The following is a 22,089-nucleotide window of genomic DNA, read 5'->3' on the forward strand; positions in this document are numbered from 1 at the left end:
GGAGGGGCATGATTTTTTTAAAGCATCTTTTAGTGCTGGTGAGAAATACCAAATCTTGCTACTCTGGTTAAGGTGTGCTATCTTACTTTAGTTTTTGGTGACATTTCATCTTTTAAAGAAAAGGCATCTTCTGTTTTGGAAGACATTGTGCCTTGTGCCAAAGATAGGACTATGTGAAGAACTCTAGTGAATGGGAGAGGTTGTCATTTTTTTCCGATTTATTTTGTAGTTTGCTTTTTCACTGCAGTTTGTGCATTTATGCAAGTCAGTTTGTCAGGGCAAACTGTAACATAGGAGAGTAAATCTTAATTTAATAGATCCAGTGGCTTAACATTCGTGTCAGGTTACATAAAGTTATTTTAAAATGATATATAAAATGATTTTTAAAAACAGTGAGCCCCCTAGGTTGTTTAATTTTCAAATCTATCACTCAAGCCGAGACAGTTTACAGTGCATATGACACAGCAGAAGAAGGATTACTATACGTGTGAAGCATGAGGACAAAGATTACTGAGGAAATACCAGAGTCAGATCTAGCTAGGAATCATTACTTTGTGTATAGGAGGTAATATTTATTTACCATATAACTCCATTTGATACGACAATGAGACTGAGTCCTACATTATAAGCATGCAAGTTGTCTGCAATATAATCGATGTGATATAAAAGCTTTTTTTTGTCACACAGCTGCATCATTAGAAACCCAGTGACATTTTGTGTGTAGAACTGCAGTGGTCGCTTACTTCTTAAAATACTTTTCTGTAGCATGTGCCTTTTTAATGTTCAAAGAAAACCCATGCCGTATATCCTTTCTCAGTGTTTTGTGACCTGGGAATTGAGCTTATTGTATGAAAACAGCAAGTAGAAACTGGAACCTCGCAGTGAGAATGTGCGGTTCATTTAAAGTCCAGTTGGATGAATCATTGTTGAACATCTTTTTCATAAGGTTGTTCATTGCTGTAGATTCTAAAAGGGAAAAAATAAAATTGTACAGTCATCCCTGAAACAATTTTCCCTGCGTGTTAATGGTATATTCCTGGTGCTCAGGAAATCAGTGTCAGTGATGTAATGCGAGTTTCTACATCATACTGGTGTGTCATTCACACAAAGAGAGCATCGTGGGAGCTGGTGAGATTGATGTCCTCTCTAAGAATAGCACTGATTATAGAACAGATTTTCCCATATACAGAGCCATTTTTAATTCACTGCCTACTGCAGCTGCCAGCCTGCAGAGATAATTCCTTCTAGCAGAATAGCTCTAGATTATTATAGGGAAATCAAATTTGCATAAAAGCATTTTATCTCTCCCCTTTTTTTCATGTCAAAGTTACCAAACATTCACTGTCAGTTACTTTTTTGTGTGTAGGAAGAACTTTGGTAGAATTACATCTTAAGTACATTTTGTTAAGATTTTTCTGGCTCTTTGTTGTTTTGTGTATTTTAGAATGAACATTACACAACTACAAATAATTATTGCTAGGGAACAAGCAAGCCTAAAAAAAAAAAAAAAAAGAAAAAAAAAAGGAAGAGAAAACAGAAAGCTCTTCCAGAGCTGGTTTTGCACACCTTGAGGGACCAATCCCTAGCTCCATTCATATCTGCTTACTTGTGTCCTCCCTATACTTGGACAAAGCTTGCCAGGATGGTTCCCTATGGTTTAAAAGTGTGATGTAGCCAATCTTTGTTCAAAGTGCTGTGCAAATCTGAGTAGGCATTATCCTTTACTGATGAGGAAACTGAGACACAGGTAAGTTAAATGACTTGCTTTGGGTTGAAGAAAGATGGCAGAAGACTATTAGTCTCTTGAATTGTAAGTGGTTGTCTGCATGGTCAGACTGTTCTCTACATCGTTATGTTCTAGAGCACTAATTTTAACAGATTCTGAGGTTCAACAGCCAAGGGGATGTTCATTTGGTTTTGGGATGATCCTTTAAATGCACTTCTCACTTCTGTACTTCAGTGTGGGTAAGTGCAGTGCTGGGTATCTTAGAATCTATATGTAAGCTGCTTTTTCAAAGGTCAGGGAAATATTGTAGCCAAGTCTTAAGGCAGAGAAAGAAATTTTCCACCCATTTTGAAACATGGGCTTGAAATTTTTCTGTTTATCTTTTCTTCAGCCTTGTTCCTAGGTCAATGAAGAACCGTTGAGAAGTATTTGTGAAATTCGTCTCCTTCTCTCCTAAGATCTCTAGTATGATTTGCAGAATTCTAAAACAGCTGCTAAATAGTTAAAGGAAACACCAAGTTGTCATTCAGTTGCCTGAACTAAGGTGGCTAATGCCATTTGACACAGCCTAGGGCAGCCTCTACCTGCTAGTCCATAAGGGTGCAGGCATCCCATAGATACTGTCAGATCCAGCCTTGTGTATGTGCTGTCAGATGCCTGTTTAGGCAGCTAAGCTGAGATCCCAGATGGACTGCAGAGCTAAGGTCTGTCTCTCTTTTTTTTTTTTTTTTTTTTTTTTTTAGCAAATGTAACGGCAGGAATGTAGCCTAACAAACACACTGGCCATGAAGGTAAGATGGTAGTTCAAATCCACTTGAAGAAAAACATTCAGTAACTTAGGATAGTTTCAGATTCTGTATTTACTGCCTTACTCCTTTGAAAACTCTTGGAAGTGGAATGGTAGGTGTATGTTGTCAGACACTTGTCACAACTGGCGGTTGCTTGGTGCGACAGAGCAGAGGCTGCACAGGAATGGATTTGCTTTGCCTTGCCTGAATTGTATCTTCACGTTGACTGGAGGCATCTGGAGCTTCAATTTACCTGGCCTGGCCTAGTGGGACCTTATGCCAGTTAACAGCAGCTGAAGTGCTGAGTGCTTCAGGGAGGTGCTCCGTGGTCTTCTGGCACGTGCTCTGTAGGAGGACTCAGGGGTTTGGGTTAGACTGGCCAGGAGAGACATGAATATTTATGGTGGTAGTTAGGAGATCATGAACTATTACACAGAAACAATTAATTAGTGACCTCCATGCCTCTTCGGGCTTCATTGATTTCAGAAGATGAGGCTTGTAGAGGTCTTGGCCACCCTCTGCACTATCAGCAGTAGAAATTATGGTTTCCCTTAACAGCACGTAGAGGTATATTTTTCCCAGGAACTGTGATAGCCTGCTTAAGTACTGTGCTCCCTGTGCTATCAGCTGCTAACGCAGAGTTTATGGTTGTAACAGGCAAAATGACTTTGGAGGATTGTGCTGTAACCTGATAGTTTTTCCCCTACCCTCAGCGTTATAACATGATTTGGTCTTGCCTGTGGATGGAAGTAAATCATATTTTGCCCTCACTGCTAAATTGTATTACGGCCCTGACCTTTATAGGTGAGACAAAACTGTATTATAATGTGGTTATAGGAGTGCTGTGTTATACAGGGAAAACATGGTTATCCGAAGGTCCCATGGGAGTGTCCTAAACCAGAGGGTAATCAGGAGTTTGGATAACCAGGAATTTCAGCCTTGCAGATGTGTTGAGCTGAATCAAACCTTCAAAGCTGAAACTGGGGAACATACGTGAGCCCAGTAAATAGGCATTCAAACGTAACATAATATTCAGCATGATCAAATGGAGTGGAGCAGGCCCTCAGCTGCTGTGAGTTGTCATGACACTGAAGTGAAGCTATGACAACTAACACCATCTGGGATCTTCCTGTCTTCCCAGATTGGCCCTTCAGTGTTTCTTTTTTTTTTCTTTTTTCTAGCATGATTCCTTCTAAAAATAGAAAAATTAGAAAAGTCAAGCCAACAGGCACTGTAAGGTCCCATTAGGCAGAAAACCGGAGGTAAAAACATCCTGCTAGCAGCAGCCAAGCTGGTATGTGGGTACAGTATGCTAATATAAATGCTGTTCGTATGCCGTAGTTTCAAGCAGAGCAGTGGAAGAACTTCTTTCAAAGAACACCTTTGTGGTGAAGAAGACTGTAGAAAGCATCTAATGTGGCAAACTGAGGTGTCCTGTCCGAAAAGAGAGCGGCTGGCCCTGTGCGGAGCCCTGTGGATCTCAGGCCGCAGAAGCAGCATGGCGCTGGATGGGGCCTCGTGCCCTGCTCCTGTGGCTTCCCTCATGAGTCTGAGTGAAGCCTTCCAGCCTAGGTGTGCAGGTCCTGGCCCTGATCACTGGCAGCTACCGATCCATGTAGCTCGAGCCTTTCTTGCATCTTGTACTTAGGGGCGAGTCCTTACTCTATGTAATACGGAGCTGTGTGAAGCACTCTGCAGGACATTGAGATGATTGCTCACCTAGTTTCCAAGTTACTAAATGAAGTCCAAAATTAATTGGAATGCTCTCAGCATCTTCAGGGTTTAACAGCGAGCAGACCTGAAATGTTTGCACAGTTGTGCCGTACAGAAAGGATGTGTAATGTTAGCAATCGTCTTCGCTTTCCCTTTTGCAGACAGCTTTTTGTCTTCCTGCTGCATAAGTGAGGCAGTGGGGACTGCCATCCCTCAGTCACTTACATATTGCACTTTGCTGGGTGTATATGTGGGTGTGTGCCTGTGGTTTGGTGTATATGCCTCTGTGGAGAGAGAGAGAGAGAGAACATTTTTGTGTGTGTATACATCTAGTAGTATATAAAACAGTACAATTATGTTTCAGATATTAGTTTAAAAATTCTTTATGCCAAGTAGCTCTCTTGCTCAGTCCTTTCCACCATGACCATTTCTCTATTTCTACTCTGATATCCTTTGCATTCATGGGAGCTGAGTATACAAGTGGAAGAAAGGGTGATTGCACAGGCCCACAAAGAAAGTATATTTCATTTTTAGTATATGCTATAGATTGGACCTCGGTAGCTGGTTTTGGTTTTCCCCTTTATAGCAAAAAGGGATAGAGGCATTTTGCTAACACTGAAGTTCAGTTTCTGGGGAGCCTTGTAGTACGTAGGAAGATGAAGCAGCAGATTCTTGAGCGGTATATTTTGTTGATGTGAATGAGGGTACCCTAGGTTTCAGAGGATGCAGCTCTGTAAATCCTTAAAACTTACGATTTGCTATGTGGAGTGATTTCTGTTGCTTCAACTCGTAAGTCATAAGAAATAACACTATGGTGTATTTTTTTTTTTGTTCCAACATTTGAAGCACAAAATACAAACTCATGTATCACTCAGAAACTGTACCAGGCAGACTACTGTATGATTGAAATGTAAAATAATATTGTGTACTTGGAATACATTTCCTATGGACCAGCCAGCTCCCCCCATTGTGCCATCTAACATACTAGAGCCTACAGTTGTATGACTGCAATTTTGATGTGATTTGAGCAGACATTAAAAAAAAATACAAAAAACAAACAACTTTGACATAATAATTTTTTTTTTTAGAAGAAGCTTTAAGCAAGCATAATTATTTACTGCTTTTCTGCAGACTGTATTAGCTGATCATTAGCTGTAATTAAAAATAGCTTTTGATGGATTTTGTAAAGAAAAGAGTGAATTTCATTTGGGCTTTTACTATCTTGTGTACATGACGATCTTGACAACTGTGTACCAATCGTTACGTTCTTGTAACAATCAGATAAGAAGAGACTGATCAATGGAAGACATAATAAATTAAGGGTATAATAATGTTGCTTGTCAAGGTATTGTTTTCTAAATAAGACCTGGCTTGCAATTTATCTGGTATATTTATATTAAATTGGAATTACACTTAGAGATTTGTATAATTGACTTGCTTTGCAGTTTAAAGAAAAATAGATTAACTCTTAAATTGTGTGTTATTTGCTGTAAATACCAATGATTAGGTTGGCTCAGGTGTAGGGTGAGGGAATCAACAAACCGGAACAAGAGCCCCGTCAGATGAGCAGCACCATCGTCCTTTACAGGTTACATTGACAGTGAAATTAAGTTTTTCTGTTCCCTATAGAGAGTTTTTTGGGTTTTCAGCAGAGAGTTGGTGTGTTCTTAGTGCCTTACTTTTAAGCTTGCAATTATCAGCAGTTTACTGAAGCAGCTGTACAACACACAATGTTCTTCTGCATAAGCATTTTGCAAAGAAGGTTACAGCATCATCCAGAGCCACTCACGAGGAAGCTAACCTAAGGCTAAAGTAAAAGAAGGACAGAAGTGTTTTTTTATTGATGATGCACTAACCCATTGGGTTTACAACTGTGCCTTCCGGTTGACTTCTTGCTTCATCTGAAACCCAAAAGACAAAACTCAGTGACCAAGCATAATGGTAATCTAGTAGTGAGAAAAATGAATAAAGTAACTGGAGTTTTTATACTTGAGCACTTCTGTTATCATTGTTGGAGTTTTAGATAAGGAGCTTTGCACAATCTGAACAGGCGTCAGTGTTGGAAGAAAGTATATGGAATTAGAACAGCGGATGTGTTTTTTTGGAAAGGAATCAACTTCTGTTGCAGGTGTAAGTTTCAAAAAATATAAACAAGAAGCAGAGTCCATGCAACAGTACCATCAATTAAGTTGGTTTAATAGAATTTCAACTTGTTGTTAATAAAGCAAACATTTACTAATCTTATCTCTTGTAAGCAGGAAGGAAGTTAAAGTGCACAGTAATGCACATTGCTGTCAGGAAAAGTGGTTTATAATATCATAAGATATAATTTGCAATGAAGCAAAACCAGCAAATGGCTACGTGGGAGCACTCTTTATCCTCTTGATTTAACTTCTTCCCCTCCCTTCCCCCTTGGTAGCTTTTTTATTGTTGTTCATTTCTTCAGTTTCGCGCATCCTTAGCGTTTCCTGCTGTAATCTGCTTGGATATCAACAGCCTGGCTGTGCAAGGATCATACTGCTGGATATGGACGAGGTGAGGGATAAATGGTGTGAAATCGCCTTCCCTCAGGTTTTTTCTTTGCTTTTTCCCTGTGCTGAGCTACTTTGAAGAGTAATCGGCATCATTGCTTAATTACACTCCAAGGAATGCTCTGATATCTTTGAGACTGACAAATGGTGGTCTCAGGGTGGAGGGAGTGTGTTTGTTGAAAAAAATCACCTGTCATTTTTAAAAAGGTGAATATTATTGGTTAATAACATGAAGCAGTCATGTTATTTTCCTGTCTCATTTGGCTGATTTTTTTCCCCTGTTTATCTTGTAACACTCTCAGTGCTACCAATAAGAGCAAGTATCTTTGCTTTTAAGTGAAGACTTAAGTCTTGACTAAATGTAGGTTCTTAAGACCACGTTACAATTCCTAAATAAGTGAACTTTCCAGAGCTGTTACATGCCCAGCGCTTTCCAAGTCAGCGTGCTGAGATTTGAACACCTCACTTCGGGCTCCTGTTACAAATAATAGCCCAGAGTGTGAGGGAGGTGTTGGGAGCGCTGGAGTGACAACCGTGGCAGCGTCCCACCGCTGCTGTGTTGAAGAGAATGAATTGCTGATTAATTCTATAGTTTTGCATGCAATACTGATTTCTGAAAGCACTCCCCACCTCCTTTGTCTGGAAACGATCCCATAGTCTGCTGACATTTGAAAGAATATACAGCTTATCTGTTGTGAAGTCCACTGAAAAATAATTTACTATTCACATGTTAAATATAGGGGCAGTTGGTCTTTTTATACTGCTGCAATAATTCTGTGAGGAAAATTTCAATGATGAAAATGAAAAAAAGTTAAAATAGTCATAATTTACTGCTTTAGTCTGCAGGGCAGCTGTTTTCTGCCTCTATCTGTATTCTAATAAGTCTTTTAAATGAAGAGATTTATGAGATTATTTTAATTTTGATGTCTTTTTAATGCTTCATGCATTTTAAATACAACCTTTTAATAGTTTTTGAGATTGAAGAATTTAATTTTATTTTATACTGCAGAAATAAATGTATTCTCAGGAGACTGCACCATTATTACAGTTTTTTTTTTTTTTTTTAATTCAACATATCTGGCATATACAACTGTTGTACTAACCAGTAATGCTACGCTTAGCGTTAGATGCAAGGCATCATTAGAGTTTGAGAGACAATCTGGCTACTAAAGGTACTTAAAAAATAAGAATTAAAACAAAACAAAAAAACCAAACCACTAACTTAGCAAAACTCTGGCAGGCCCTTCCAGCTGTTCTGAATGCAGCAGAATAGGCGCGGTGCTGCTGCGCGAGGTGCCTCTGCATCCCTGCTGCCACCTCTCCGGTGCATGGCTGTGCAAAAAGCTGGCTCTGGTTTAACTCCTCCCTGTGAAATCTGGGTGCTTCTGCTTTGCTTTGGTTGCAAGGTGTTAGCAGCAGGGGCGTATTTTATGGAAGAGCAGAAGAAAATGGACAGAAGGCTTTAATGGAGTAGGAGGAGTGGCACAAGCTCACCTAATTTTAGCCCTTTGCAAACACAGCATGTAGCTAGTCACAGACCTTTTCTGAGGTGAGGCAGTGGGTCTTGCTGGAAGGACATGGTGTGTGTGTCCAGTGAGGCTGGGAAGCACATGGGGATGGAGGCTGGCCATGTGGCCAGTATCACGGTGTCCAGCTGGGCAAGCAAGTGATGCACGTAGCAGGGGCAGCTCCCTGCTGCTGCCCCAAGGTAGTCTCACCTCTGCACTGCCAACAGTGGTAGCAGGAGTGGCTCTCTGCAGCTGGAATCCCTGCCAGGAGTCCTCAGTGTTACAGGTGTTGGCACGTCTAACTGTTAGATATTAAAGTCTGTAATAGTGTCTGAGAAGATATGGCATGTGCTCTTCAGGCTCAGTCAGTTCTGTTCCCTGCAGAGAGGGACTGGGACCTTGCTTAGCCCCAGGATGATCCTGGGTTTAGCTGGCCTCCTCCTACTCTTTTCGTGTACTTGAGAAACATGTAAATGCATTTCTTACAGCCACTGTTGGTGTACTGACCTGCATGAATGTCCGTAAGTCAGCCATAACCACTGTTCTCCCATCCTCCTAAAATACATCTGTTGAGATGTGGCAAGGCTCAAGCTGTTAGGCAAATGAGGGGTCACAGAAGAGCTCTAAGTACCCTGAGAGAACGTCCTCCAAACTGTACTTTCTGCCTTGCCTTCAAGCAAAGCTTGAAATGGTCTTAGAAGTGACTGGGAGGTTCCCAAACAGTGTGAGAATCTCATCTGCCCTTACATATATTTTATTGTTCAGGCACTAGGCTTCGGTATATGCGTTACCTCTGGGGGAGATTTTCATATACTGGTAGGTGGAAATTGTGACTGAGACAATAAATGAAGAGTTTGTGACTTAAAGGATCAGTTCAGAGGTTGAGCATGGATATGTCTGCTGTGTCTTTATTAAGAAAGATACTGTAATATTGGTTCTATTGAATGCTATAGGATATGCCTACAATTGTGCAGTGGTTCATGTGGGAATTCCTGAGTAATATAGGCTTTTTTATGGATTTGATATTCACATAAGTTTCAGTAGCCTCCCAGCTGGATGAAATAGCACTTACTCTCAAGTGCCATCTACAGATAGATGACTACAATGAAAGGACTGTTAGGTATCTAAACAGGTAGGAATCATCTTAAGAGAGTAAGAGGTTGTTACATATATTTACTTGTAGCTTTTTTTTCTGTTTTCTTTAATGGCATGTTGTTCTTTGAGGTGTTAAAAAAAAAAAAAAGTATTAAGCATAGCAACTTATTTGATGAATGACACAAAAATGCTTTTTGCTGATGACACAAAACTGGGAGGAGTGGTGGATATACCAGAGGGTCGTGCTGTCAACCAGAGAGACCCAGACAGGCTGAAGAAATACTGCTCTTTGTGGTGAACAGCGTCAGGACAAGAGGCAGTGTGCACAAACTGAAACACGTGAAGGTTTATCTCAACATCATGAAGCACTTCATTCTGTGAGGGTGACTGAGCACTGGCTTAGGTTGTGGAGTCCCTCTTCTTGGAGATGCTCAAAAGCTGCCTGGACCTGGTCCTGGGCAGCCTGCTCTAGGTGGCCCTGCTCAGTTAGGGGGCTTGGACCAGGTGGCCTCCAGAGGTCCCTGCCCACCTCAGCCATTCTGTGAATATTTACTCTGGCTGTGATTTGTATAAGACAGACATTTGAAAGAGAAAATATTAATTTAATGGCATATATGGACTTGTATGGATTTTAATGCATGAAAATATTTTGGGAGAAAACATGAACACTGTAATGTAAAGCCAAGAAGATAAAGTGAGCAATGCAAAGACTGTGTTCAATGAGTGAATTGGCTGAGAACTTATGAGATCCTTTGGGATTTAATAACTAAAGCAACTCCATCCAATTCAGGAAATGCCCTGAACTGAAAATGGTTGGAAGCCCCCAGAGGAGGGGAGGAAAGGTCATATGTTATTCCTTGGGCATCCACATCTAGCCACTGTTGAAAATAGGATTAGATAGACACTTGGCCTGAAGTGATAGACTGGTCTTACTTGCCTTTCTTATGAGTGGGTCAGTCACTGTAAGGTGGCTATTACGTTGTTAAGTCAATACGGTGCTAGGTTAGAAGAGTAAAGATCAGCAATGGGAATTCATATTTGGATGAGTAAAATCTGAGAGAAAAATGCATTTACTCTGTGGTCACGTTACAGGGATGGAAGTTCTGCATGATGAGGTGCTGGTGGAACCTGGATGTCTGGCTTTGCACGTATCTGCCCTGTGCCAGCAGTTACCTGGATCAATTAGTGAAAACAAATACACAAATCATTTCCGCATCATTATCAAGAGATACAACGGCTAAGTCACTCAGTGAACTGAAAGTCCATGTTTTGGTGCTAATTCCCCTGCTGTAGTGTTACAGGCTTCTGAGATTCCTATAATCTTAAAATGTAGGGCATAGAAAAAGTAATCTGTTAATTATCAGAGAAGGAAAAAATAGGAAGTGAGTAAAAGCAGGCGAGAGCCAGTATCTATCTTTCCAGCTGGTTCTACTTATTTTGAGCAGTTCTGCCTTCATCTGCCTTGTGTTATTCAGGCTAAAGCAACAGTATTTGCTGTGCATGCATGTGAGATTTCAACTACCACACTTCAGGTTTGTAATTAAGAAATTAATTAAAATACTATACAGTTTACTGCACAGTCTATCAAGAGAAGGGCAGTTTACAAGATTTTCCACGTGCGTGCTATAAATTCAGTGCTACAGATATACAGAATCATATTCATACAGACATTAAAAGTTATCCTCCTCCTGCAGAGGAGTATCACGAAAAATTATTGTGAAGGGCTGTTTATAAAGTAATTGTCTCAGCAGAAATCTAACCTGTAAGAATGAAAACTTTAATGCTGGAAGACCAGCGTGGAATTTGAAGTGAAAGTAGAAAAGAGTAAGGAGAGATGTAAAAAACAAACCGACAAATCAGCCCCAGACTTCTGAATTTGCCTGTGGTTTTCTGAGGTTACGGTGAGCTTCTGTCAACCTTGTGTTGATGCCTATTTAACAGCAGTATGTCAGAATTCAGAAGGACAAGTCTGAAAGTTGTCATTCACTTCTGTGCCATTACCAGATGCAGAGCCTAAATTTCAGACGGTCTGATTTTGGGCTACGTGATGTAACTCTAGCAATTACACTGTCTGCAGAACCCGTAGTTAAGATTAACTTACCTGAAGACATGAACAAAGATGCAGCTTTTTGCAGATCCTAGGCTGAGACTGAGGTCACTTTCAGTGAAATTGTGGATTTCCTACTTTTGTATGTTACCAGACAAATAAAGGAGAAATACTCGAGGTAATGCTGCACATTTTTTTTTTTTTTTTTTTTTTTTAAAAAAGCCTTATAATGCTTAAGGTGAATTTTTGGAAGATAGCACATGTAAAAGTATTGCCAGGAAACTCTTCACTTCTCATCTTTCCCGTGATGAACGTAAGAAACAGTAGGGGGGAGAGGACATAATGCTGAGTACATAATGCTGACGTATGGATGGTATTAACAAAACCTTTCTCTCAGTTGAATTACCCGATTAAAAGCAGTGTGCCTTACCTGCCTTGAGAGGTATCTGCTAGAAGTGATGCAACAAAGGCCATAGAAAAAGATAAGAAAATAGCACTGGTAAGAAACTTTAAAAACAGAAAGTGGGGCAGACAGAATCAAACCTTTCCTCTAGTATCTTATCAAAAGGAATTGAATGAAATTCTGTAGCACAGTAAATTATTGATCTCTTTCAAGAAGGTTTCATCAAAACTTCATCAACACAGTTGAAGCTTTTGTACATCTCTCAAGAGACGCTCTGCAGTGGGTATGAATTGGGATAAACGCTTCTTTAAACATGAAATGGCTCCTGCCTCGCTCCTGTATCGCAGTAGCAGTGCATTGAAGTTGGACAATGCCAGACTGTCTTGGAGAGTACACTGGAGAAAGCTGAGAGATTGTTATAGAAAGGGCACTGGTGTTAAGCTGAAATCTGACATCTCTGTGCACGCTGAATTACTGACTCAAGTTGACTTTTTTTTTTTTGGCAATTACGGTAGTGTACTACAGGGGACAGCTTTTTGCCAGCAACCAGAAACTTTTGGTGAGTCCCAGAAAATACCTCTAGAATATTTGGTCGTTGTGCTACTGGTGATACTCTTGCCTAAAAAGGTCAGGCAGATTGTAATACTGTAATGGGGCATTCGTTACCTGCTAGAATATATAATCTAGTCTTTGCTGAAGTGACAGATATAATAACTATTGAAAGAGGAGAATTGTGAGATTTCTTCCTATTAGAATGTTCAAGTGGATACTAGGGCACAGCAAGATGCCCGAGTTGGCTGCTTTATATGAGTGCTCTTTATTTCTGCTTGAACATTGAGCTTTTACTGTTCCAGAGTCTATATACTCACTAGTAAAGCTCCCTTCCATGCACCACAATTTCTATTAAAATTAAAGGACGCGTGGAAAGGAAAGAAATGATGAAATATAGGATGCATTAGCTTAGACTGTGCAGAGTTAGGAGGAAATAGGAATAACCCAGTTTTGGGTCCAGAGCTATTGCTCCTTTCATAGGAGCAGTCACAGAAGGAGAGATGGCTTGTGGACAGATTTTTCTTTTCCTTAAATGCTGGGAGATGCGAACTGGCCCAGTATCATCTTCGTCCCTTTGAACCTGAGGAGAAACGAAGGTAAAAGAGTGTATGGCTCGCAAGGCTTCTGAAGTGTGGCTTCTACTGGGACAATGCCTCGATCACTGAAGACTGATTTATCTTTGTGTCTGAAATGAAGACAGCAAACTGCAGAGTACTGTGTGTTGTCTTTTACCTTGCAAAGCTCTAAATGGCTTAGCACCTGCCTGCTTCAAGAAACTCCTTCCTCCTCCATCATGCTGTCCGGTTTGGTCAGCAGGGCCTTTTCCGTGCTGTGAAGGGAGAAAAGGTCCAAACGTGACTTGTTTATTGTGGAATGTTTTTGCCTTCCAGCAGGGCTCTTGCTACCTCAGGTGGGTTGCTTGTGAAGCGGCAAAAGAGAAAGTTGTCAGGGTCCCTGCGCATGGCATCTCCTCCCAGGAATACAGAGGGTTGCGGTGAAGGTTTTTTGGAGTTTCTGTAAGGCTAAGCTTCTCCAAAGCAAATTAAATTCCATCCTAGATGATGAAATATAAATGAACATGTTGAGAACTAGAAACTTGATAGCTCTTTGTGAAGCAGTTGAGGAGCCTTTGTTAAGTACTGCGTTCTCCACCACGGTATGAGACGTATTTATTTCATGTGCATTTAATAATGCAGTAAAGATGATGCCTGAAACGCTGAAGTACAATGAGGAATTATTAGTTTTCTGCAGGAAGGTAAAGGCACTATGTGTGATTGCCTCAGAGGATATGCAAGATACAGAAAATGAAATGAAATAAATAAAAAGTGGCAGGTGACTGGTTTCTGGGTATTGTGAGGTGGATTTATTAATTGCTAATACAGAATGAAGTCATGAATTACTCAGTCATTGCCATTGTTTCAATTTTATGACTTTCTTCTTAAATACAGATTCGTTAGGAAGGAATCAAATGTCACTAGGCAGTGAATTATACAGAAACAAATTTATGCTTGTGAATGCTGATTTCCGATAATAAGTTACGACTTTAAAAGGACACTGTCAAGGTATTTTTCATAGTTTCAGCATGACTTTTTCTTTTCTGTTGTCTATGATAAGCTCTTGTGCTTAGGGTAAGGAAAGCTGTGGTATACATTTCTTCCCTATTTTTTGCTTGATAGCATGTGAAAGAGGTTTGATATGTGAAAAACTACAATTAACTTACTTAAATATATAAACATTTAAATAAAAGAGCATTGAGATATTTTGCTTTTAAGTATATTAAGTATGTTAGAACTACCTACCTGTGTGGCCCGGTGTAATGACTGTCTGGCCACCTTAAAGATGTATAGCCTTTGAGAAAGGCTTTACCTTGGAAATCTGTGTGGTTGGGCTTAAGCTCCTCACTGCTGTAGTCGTGGAGCTGGCTAGATCGTGTCTGGCCTGCCAGGAGGAGTTTCACGCTCCGATGGGCTTTGCAACGTGATTCCTACGCTCGTGGGTTCTTACCTCGCGTTCCTTGCTTGGTCACAAAAGCGCAGTTTGTAGTGGTTTGAAGCTTGAACTAATTGGAAAAAACAACGGAGAAAGAGCTTGTGGCTTCACGAGCTGCCGTGCGTGTGAAAACACCTCCGGACAGTTCGGTGTGTGTCACTGCTGCTTTACTGTGGTGAGTGAAGTAAAGATCAGTCTGCAAGAAATTTTCTGGACTGCTCTTGGTTTGAAACAGTAAGTGGATAACTGTGTCTTCATGGGGCAGAGCAGGGTAAAACTGAGAACTAGGTACTCCTTCAGAATTTTATATGGATGTGTTTTGTGTGTAGAAATTTCTGTCCCGTATCTTGGCCTAGAGCTGAGGAGGGGTGGTGTGGTCTGAGGCTTCCATTTGAGCACGATGCCACGTTCATCACTTAATATGCAGTGTCATAAATTACAAGATGTTCCTTTTGGTTTAGCTTGTGATGCTTAGGCCACAACCTTAAAAATGTAAGCCATACATATATGTAAAGGACTGAATTTCTACCCAGTTCCTTCTGCATCTGTTTAATTTATTTTGAGGCATGCTCAAACACCATTATAGATGCTTTTCAGATGTTTGTAGACCTTTTAACACCATTCCTACTAGCGCATTCATTAGTCCTTGCCTAGCTGAATTATTTGGAATTAACTCAACTTCATTTTCCCTTTGCATTTGTATCCTGATGTCAAAGCAAGGGTGAGGCGTGCTCTTTGCAGTGCTGTTGCAGTCGGGCGGGAAGAGCTGCCTGCCCTGCTGGTGCCATCCGTCTATTGACTTCTTGCAGCAAGAAGCGGGCTATAAATCCCAGGCTGCTTGGTGCCAGGCTGGGCCGTGGGGAACCGCAGGGAGCCCCAATGAATTGATGAACCCTGAGTTGTTGCCAGCAAGCCCAGCACGTCTCTGGAAACAGACAGATATTAAAGGCCGGATTTGTAAAGGTGTGAGGCATCTAAGGATGCTTCTGGGCACCTCGCAGGAGTTGAAGGAAAGGCCTTGTGTGTCCTTCGGTACCAAAATAGATAGCGGCTGTCCATAAGGTGCTGTCTTCACATTTTTCATGGCTCAAATTGTAGCCAGGTATGTGACTGGGGGCTGGAGCGTACCTCTCCAAGTGCCTGCCGAGATGGGAGCGCTGTGGGCATCGCTCCTTCAGCAGAGCCGACATGGCTTCGTGAGTTGTATGCATAAATAAGTTAGTGTGCAGTTTCAGTGGCGCTGCACAGTTTTGTGGGGAGCCCGAGTGGCTTGGAGATTAATGAGCTTTGGGAAATATGACTAGTAAATGAATTGTGGTATGAGGGTGATAAGAAACACCAGGGGGGTTCATAACGTGAGGGGTTGTGCAAATGCATAACAAGGCTGTCTGCGTTGTCTCCCTTGGATCCTTCTAGAGTCTTTCTTGGCTTGCCTGCTGTGGTCCAGCAAGGCGAGCTGGTGTTCTGCAGCTGTATATGGCATTTCTCCAAGCTAATTTTGGGATGGGGAAATTCCTTTTCCAGCTTGCAGTTCTTTCTCCATGATCAGCAGAAAAGCTGATGAGAAATGGAGAGCCCAAAGAAGAGCCCGTGGAGAGTGACAGCTCAATCTATACAGAAGTGACGTGGGGCTCTTAGGGGAGACGTGAATGAAGGTTCAAAGAATGACGTTATAGAAACATATGCCTTTTTCAAGATTTGTTAAGTGCTTAAAACGTTTTTAATGGATCGTTTTGTGCCTAGGCATAACTTTGTTTTTGTAAACAAATTGGGTTCTGAAATGCCATGCAGACAGAACTTTACAGTGCACATCATCTCGGTATTTGCCGTTACATATATCTTACGTTATTCAGCTCATTTCTGAGACAACACTCTGGAAGAAAACATAATTTGAATTAATTATTTGCGCATATGGCATATGCCTGATGTCAGCTAATGCTCTATTAAGGATAGACATGCTGGGCACACATTAAATAATAGAGTAAATATTTGTATTGTTTATGATAAACTAGTTTTTTCTGCAGATCTTCATTCTTTGTGCCTCAGTAAACATTCCCATTGGGCTTATTTACTCTGATTCATATAGTGCAATATGTTAAGTGTTATAAAAAGTGTGTTTAAATGTAGGTTATTCTGCAAGGCCTCACTGTGTTTTCAGAGCAATTGTCTGTTTAGTAACACTTTACAATAATACTAAAATCATTATGGCACTTTACCATTATATGGAATGTTTGATTAGCATTAATCACAAGGGTTTGTTTTGTGTCAGAAATGCTTCTTTAGGAATTCCATTGTAATCTAACTGTAATGAAACAGACATTAATCTCAACATGCTTAAAAATATTTATGTCAAGTCACTATTTCAGGAAAAGAGCGTTAGACTCAGATGCCCGAAGTTGTGCAGCAATAGAAGAGAGAAGGATTGTTCTTTTGGATCAAGGACCCTGCATGAGAAATTTACAGACAACCCCTTACCTTGGTAAACATAAAAAGGTACAAGAACTGATCCTCTAGTTTTAGAGGGTGGAGGACAAGAGCAGACTGTTGCGGTCTGGTAGATGTTGCGGTCCATGTGTGTGAGGTTGGGAAGTCTGATGAGCAGCACTTAGAAACACTCAGGTTGACTTACTGACTCCAGGAGGTGACGATACTGAGTATGCGAACGGTTGTGTGTGTATAAGCTCTGCTCTAGTCCCTGCGTTATTCCCTCTTTTGTGTGCATGTTCTCAAATGTATAATGCCTTGAAGTATGTTGAGCAGAAAACACCACCTGGTAGGACATGCATCTGCATGTGTCTAGATACTCAAACAAAATAAAAATGACAGGTCCCAATTTTTGGATGACTTGAAATAGAATCAAAATAAATCCAGCAGTATTGTTACGTACTAAGAAAAGAGCAGGCACTATGAAAAGCCTTTAAAATAGGAGTAACACCATGATAATCCTGACTGCAGACTCTGCAGTCCAGCCTTGTAAGCAGTATAACTCTCGAGAGAGTAGATGACAGAACTTAAGTTGTAAAATGTGTAGAGCAATAGATGAATGCAGGCTTCCCCTTCTCTGTTATTGGGTCCTCCTTTTTCCCAGGCTGATGCTCTTAGTATATTAACATCATCAGTATCATCATACGTGCCTAAGATCTCCCACATTCCCAAAGACAGTATAACCATTAGACTTCAGTTAGTACAGATAAAAAAAGGCCCCTAATAAGTAGTTTGGCTTTCACTTCAGAGGCAGAATAAGGAGAGGCTAGGGATATTTGCTGCTAATTCACATATGCTGCAATGGGAAAGAATTCTGCATTCAGGAGCCAGTTAAACTGTAGTGGCCAATGTGGACTGTTATTTGTTCCACCTTCTCAAGAGGTTTCAAGTCTGTGTTCAAGACCCACAGCACACACATTTGGCAAGGCAGACGTAATTCTAAATCACCTTTGCGTTCTCTGAGCTTTGGAAGAAATGATGGCTGCTGCAGTCTGAAGCAGTGTCCAGAAGGCTGTGTGATGGCCCTGCTGAATCTGCTGCTTCCAAGGGTGGAGGAGTAGGAGAGGCAACTCGTATCAGGGCAGAGAGCTCTAGCTATAGGAGGGAATGATCCGTGGCTGCCAGAGGCTTATCCAGATTTAGGATAAGCAAAGAACTATGACTAATATGACATAGAAAAAGCTCTCTGTTTTCATACATGATCTTTGAGTTTGATTATTTTATTTTTTAAATTTAGCCATGACTGGTGTAAACCTGACAATTAAATCAGTTTCCATCATTTATCTTGAAAATATATTTTTCCTCCACAGGATTTGTTCAAAACCTAACAAAAAAAATCGTAAGTTCAGAAATTTGCATCCTTACTTTGAGACTCTACCCTGATTTTTTTTTTATGCATTCTTAAAGTAAGATTCTGACGGTCAGTTTTGTGCACAGAGATGTAAGTAGATAGCCGTACGTGTGACTGGCTTGGCACAGCACTGAGGTGGGTAGCCCCTGCTTTCTGTTCTGCTTCACAGCCATGCCAGCCAGGCACTACAGCTCAGCTCCTGGTGCCCACTGCTTGTCGTGTCACTGATCAGCTACGTCGTGTGGCCTGCAGCACAGGCACCTAATCAGTGTGTAAAGGAATCGGGAGTTTGTTACTTAGGGGAAAATGGGGATTAAAATAAAAAAGATTGATTTTTTTTTTTTATAATAAGATCCTGCTGCATTAGACAGTCTTTGCTTTGATTCTTGGCAGCACTAGTTGAATTAGGAGTGTCTAGCATGCAACTGAAATCCGGAGATTGTGTGCCAGGTATTAAATAGTGGCAGAAACCTAGTGAAAAGTGGGAAGGCTCGCTCTAATAAACGACTTGTTATTTTCTGCAGAATGCAGGAATACATGTTGTTGATTGAGGACTGGATGTGTTTATGCATTTTCAGTTGAGATGAAATGATTTTGTAGAATAATTCTCCTAATACATCAGAAATATAGGCAATCAATTTGTATTAAAATATCACAAGTTAAGACTCTTCTTAACGTTCTAAATGATCTATACTTGGAATATTTTCAACTGGTTCTTGAATTATAAGAAGTCCTTCTAGGTTGTTCTTGATTGGGGTGACTTGATTCGTTAGGCTTGCTTGGTATATACAACTCCCCGAACATACATTTGTATCTACGGGGGACTGTGATACAGTGTGTGTTGTTACTCATTTTCACCTACATTGTCATGGATTAATAAGACCCAGGAATTTTTCTCCATGCTGCAATGCTGAGCTCTCTTTGTACGTCTGAACTTTTGCACACAGGTTCACGTAACACATAGCAGCAGAACTGGGGACGCACAGCTGAGATGTTGATACGCCAGTTTTGTGACCCAGCTGGTGACTGATTTGGCCTCAAGGATGGATTTGAGTGATTGCAAGTTGTGTTCAGTCTATCCCTACTCTAATGGCCCCACGGGATGCTTTCTGCCAACCCACGTTTACTGGAGAGTGACACGCTGTGGCTGTTCTGCCTTGCACCTGAAATGCAGGTGGGAGGGCTGCACCAGCACCAAGGGCCGGTGAATGCAAGAGCAGACGTGCCAGGGAGCACGATGACTATTAAGACCATCAGGAGTGTCTGCACCAAACCCACCCATTACAGAAAAAAAGAAATATTTGTAGCTATTTTTAAGAATTGAGAACAAAATAGTAAATAAAACATATTGGCATGAAAAAGAATATGCATGATGCAGTCACACTCAGGAGTATTTTAGGATGACTTCTGAATTTTGGAAGAAAAAGAGAAATGTAATCTCGTTGAAGTTTAGCAATTATGTACCGTAGTTAATTAATCATATAATTAAGTAAAATGAGACCATATTTCTTGAAATGTGTCAGATAATTATGATACATTTTGGTAATTACGTGTAATAAATTTAATTAAACATATAATTCAAAGAATCAGGAAAATTATTCCTTGAAATGATTTATCCCATCTATAGGTCAGAAAGATCTGTGATTTTTTTCCTCCCTTGTGCTCAGCCATGACCTTATAATCCAATCTTTTCTGTTTTTGAAGACATTGCAGATTTCCAATATTAGCTTTTTGCCTTAATATTAGCTCTTGGTCAGAATTTTTCTTGGGATTCTTTAATCTTTATAATAGTATTGGTCACCCAGTATGAAAATCCTTGGATCTCTCTTGTTAGATCATTGCTCAGAAAATAGATGCTGCTGTTATATTGTGCCGGTTCTTGCTTCATTGCTGTGAAGTCGTGCAGAGTATTTGTAAAAGAAGATAAAGAAAAAAGAAACAAGAGGGAAACAAATATTACCCAAGTGTAAGCCTGTGTGCTCAGAGGTGTTTTAATATGTTTTATTGGCATTTGCCTGAAGCATCAAGCACACAAATACTCTCCCTTGGTGTGGAGGGCTAAACTGACCTCCCTTTCAAGTAGCAACATTTTTTATAGTTAGTTCTCATTTTCATGACTGCTGTGAGGAAATTCTGCTGCCGCTGCAGATGATACTGTAAGAAATGGAAGCGGTGTAGGAAAACCCTGTAAAATCATGCTTGTGATATTAATTTTCTCACCTCAGGCTTAATAATCATTTTATGGTCATTTTTGAAAAGTTTTTTAGCTATAATGTTTTATCTGTCTTTATGGTCTCTTATGCTGTATTTAATCAGTGTAATTACAGTAGGATAATTAAATATAATGCTCCTTACTTATAAAGATTTTAACACTATTACTATTAATGTAACTAAAAAAAGCCTTGTAAATCTGGGTGTCTACACAAGGCAAAATATTGGTGCAATATATTTGATACGCCATTAAAAAAGAGACGGTGGCTCCTTTTCATTGGTACAGCAGTACACGTGCTTCTTCAGTTCATTTGCAGTTGAAGAGACTTCGTAGCAGCATAAAATCAAATGAAATGAGAGAGACTTTTTCTTTTTTGGATGTCTCAGATTTCTGGGGAACAGCATAGGCCCCAGTTTAGAAAACTACTCAAGCAAATGATAAATTCACCTTTCTTAAGTAGAGGTCTTGAGTGCTTGTGCTCACATGGTACAGGTTAAAATGGCTGGATGGACTGGCTTTGTTACGCAGTTCTGGTTTTGTACATTTTCTTGTACCTTTTGGAAAGCTAGACTCTGACCCAGTGCCAGCGGAGGTCTCCCAGTCAGTGGAAACTTAATGGGCATACTGCAATTCCATTGTTTGGTTTTAAAAAAGAAAAAATATAAAGAGCCTGTTAAGTCTTGTACAGAGCCATGCACCATCTTCCACAGCCCAACGCCCCATCCTGCAGCTTGCTGTGCAGCTGGTGCAGTTCGTCTCACGTCAGGTGAAGTCCAAACATCTGATTGCTGCGTTGCAGCACAGAAGTCACAGCAGGGCTTTTCAGCAGATGTTTCTGTATCTGGTGGGATCCATGGTTGTGTTTTTAAATCAAGATGAAAGACTCTTTTGTAGGAGGAGAGGTAAAGGTGTATACGTGGGGGATGTTTCAGTGCAGCTTAGACCTTCTTGCGGTACTATCAGAAATGGGATGCGAGGTGAATGTACAATTTCTGCTCTGAGTATATACTCCTTTGTCCACTAGAGGTTACTTTATATTCCTGACTTTCCATTGGAGGGAACGACTTGTAGATTGAAAAGTTAGATAGTGCTGTAGTGTAATAATCATTACAGCTTCCCCATCCATTTTTTGGGAGCGTATTTGGTTTGACACGAGTGCAAAAACTTGTCACCGTGCGCACCCGTTGTCAGCCGTGTTAGCCTGCTCAGAAGGCAGGCCAGGGCAGGATGTGCTCGGAGCACGAACTGCGCTCTCATCCTTCCTAGCTCCGAGCCGAGACGTTGGCAAGGCTGAATCGAAGTGATACCTTGATCTTGTCACGCAGCACTCAGAGATAAAGCTCTTGTCTCCACTCCTCCTTAGTCCCTGTCACTCAGACACCGCCACGGGCCCCAGCTTGGCGCTCCTGGGGAGCTCTGGGACTGGCTTCTCCGTGCACTGGTGCTAGCCCGTTGTGGTGCCAGAAGTCACCTGGGTGCTTTCTGGCAGTGGCTGGTCTCTTGTTTTGCACGTGCAGGTGTCAAACACGCAGCACTGGACCTTGCATGTCTGCCTTGGGATAAAACAGGACCGCAGTCTTGACCCATGCTGCAACGTGAGCACTGAGCTGCGCTTGCAGCCCAAATAGCCAGTGTAGCAGCGATTCAGAATTGATCTGCCACACAAAATGGAAATGAAACGAGTAAAACC

The 22,089-nt window shown here is 40.9% G+C and overlaps 1 protein-coding gene across 1 annotated transcript in view; it reads left to right on the forward strand.

Moving 5' to 3' along the window:
• PPARGC1A (PPARG coactivator 1 alpha) overlaps positions 1–22,089 on the forward strand; it is a 361,421-nt gene that overhangs the window by 44,081 nt on the left and 295,251 nt on the right. The gene's annotated exons all lie outside the window — the stretch shown is intronic.

Source organism: Oxyura jamaicensis, chromosome 4, assembly GCF_011077185.1.
Source record: "Oxyura jamaicensis isolate SHBP4307 breed ruddy duck chromosome 4, BPBGC_Ojam_1.0, whole genome shotgun sequence".
Classification (NCBI taxonomy): Eukaryota; Metazoa; Chordata; class Aves; order Anseriformes; family Anatidae; genus Oxyura; species Oxyura jamaicensis.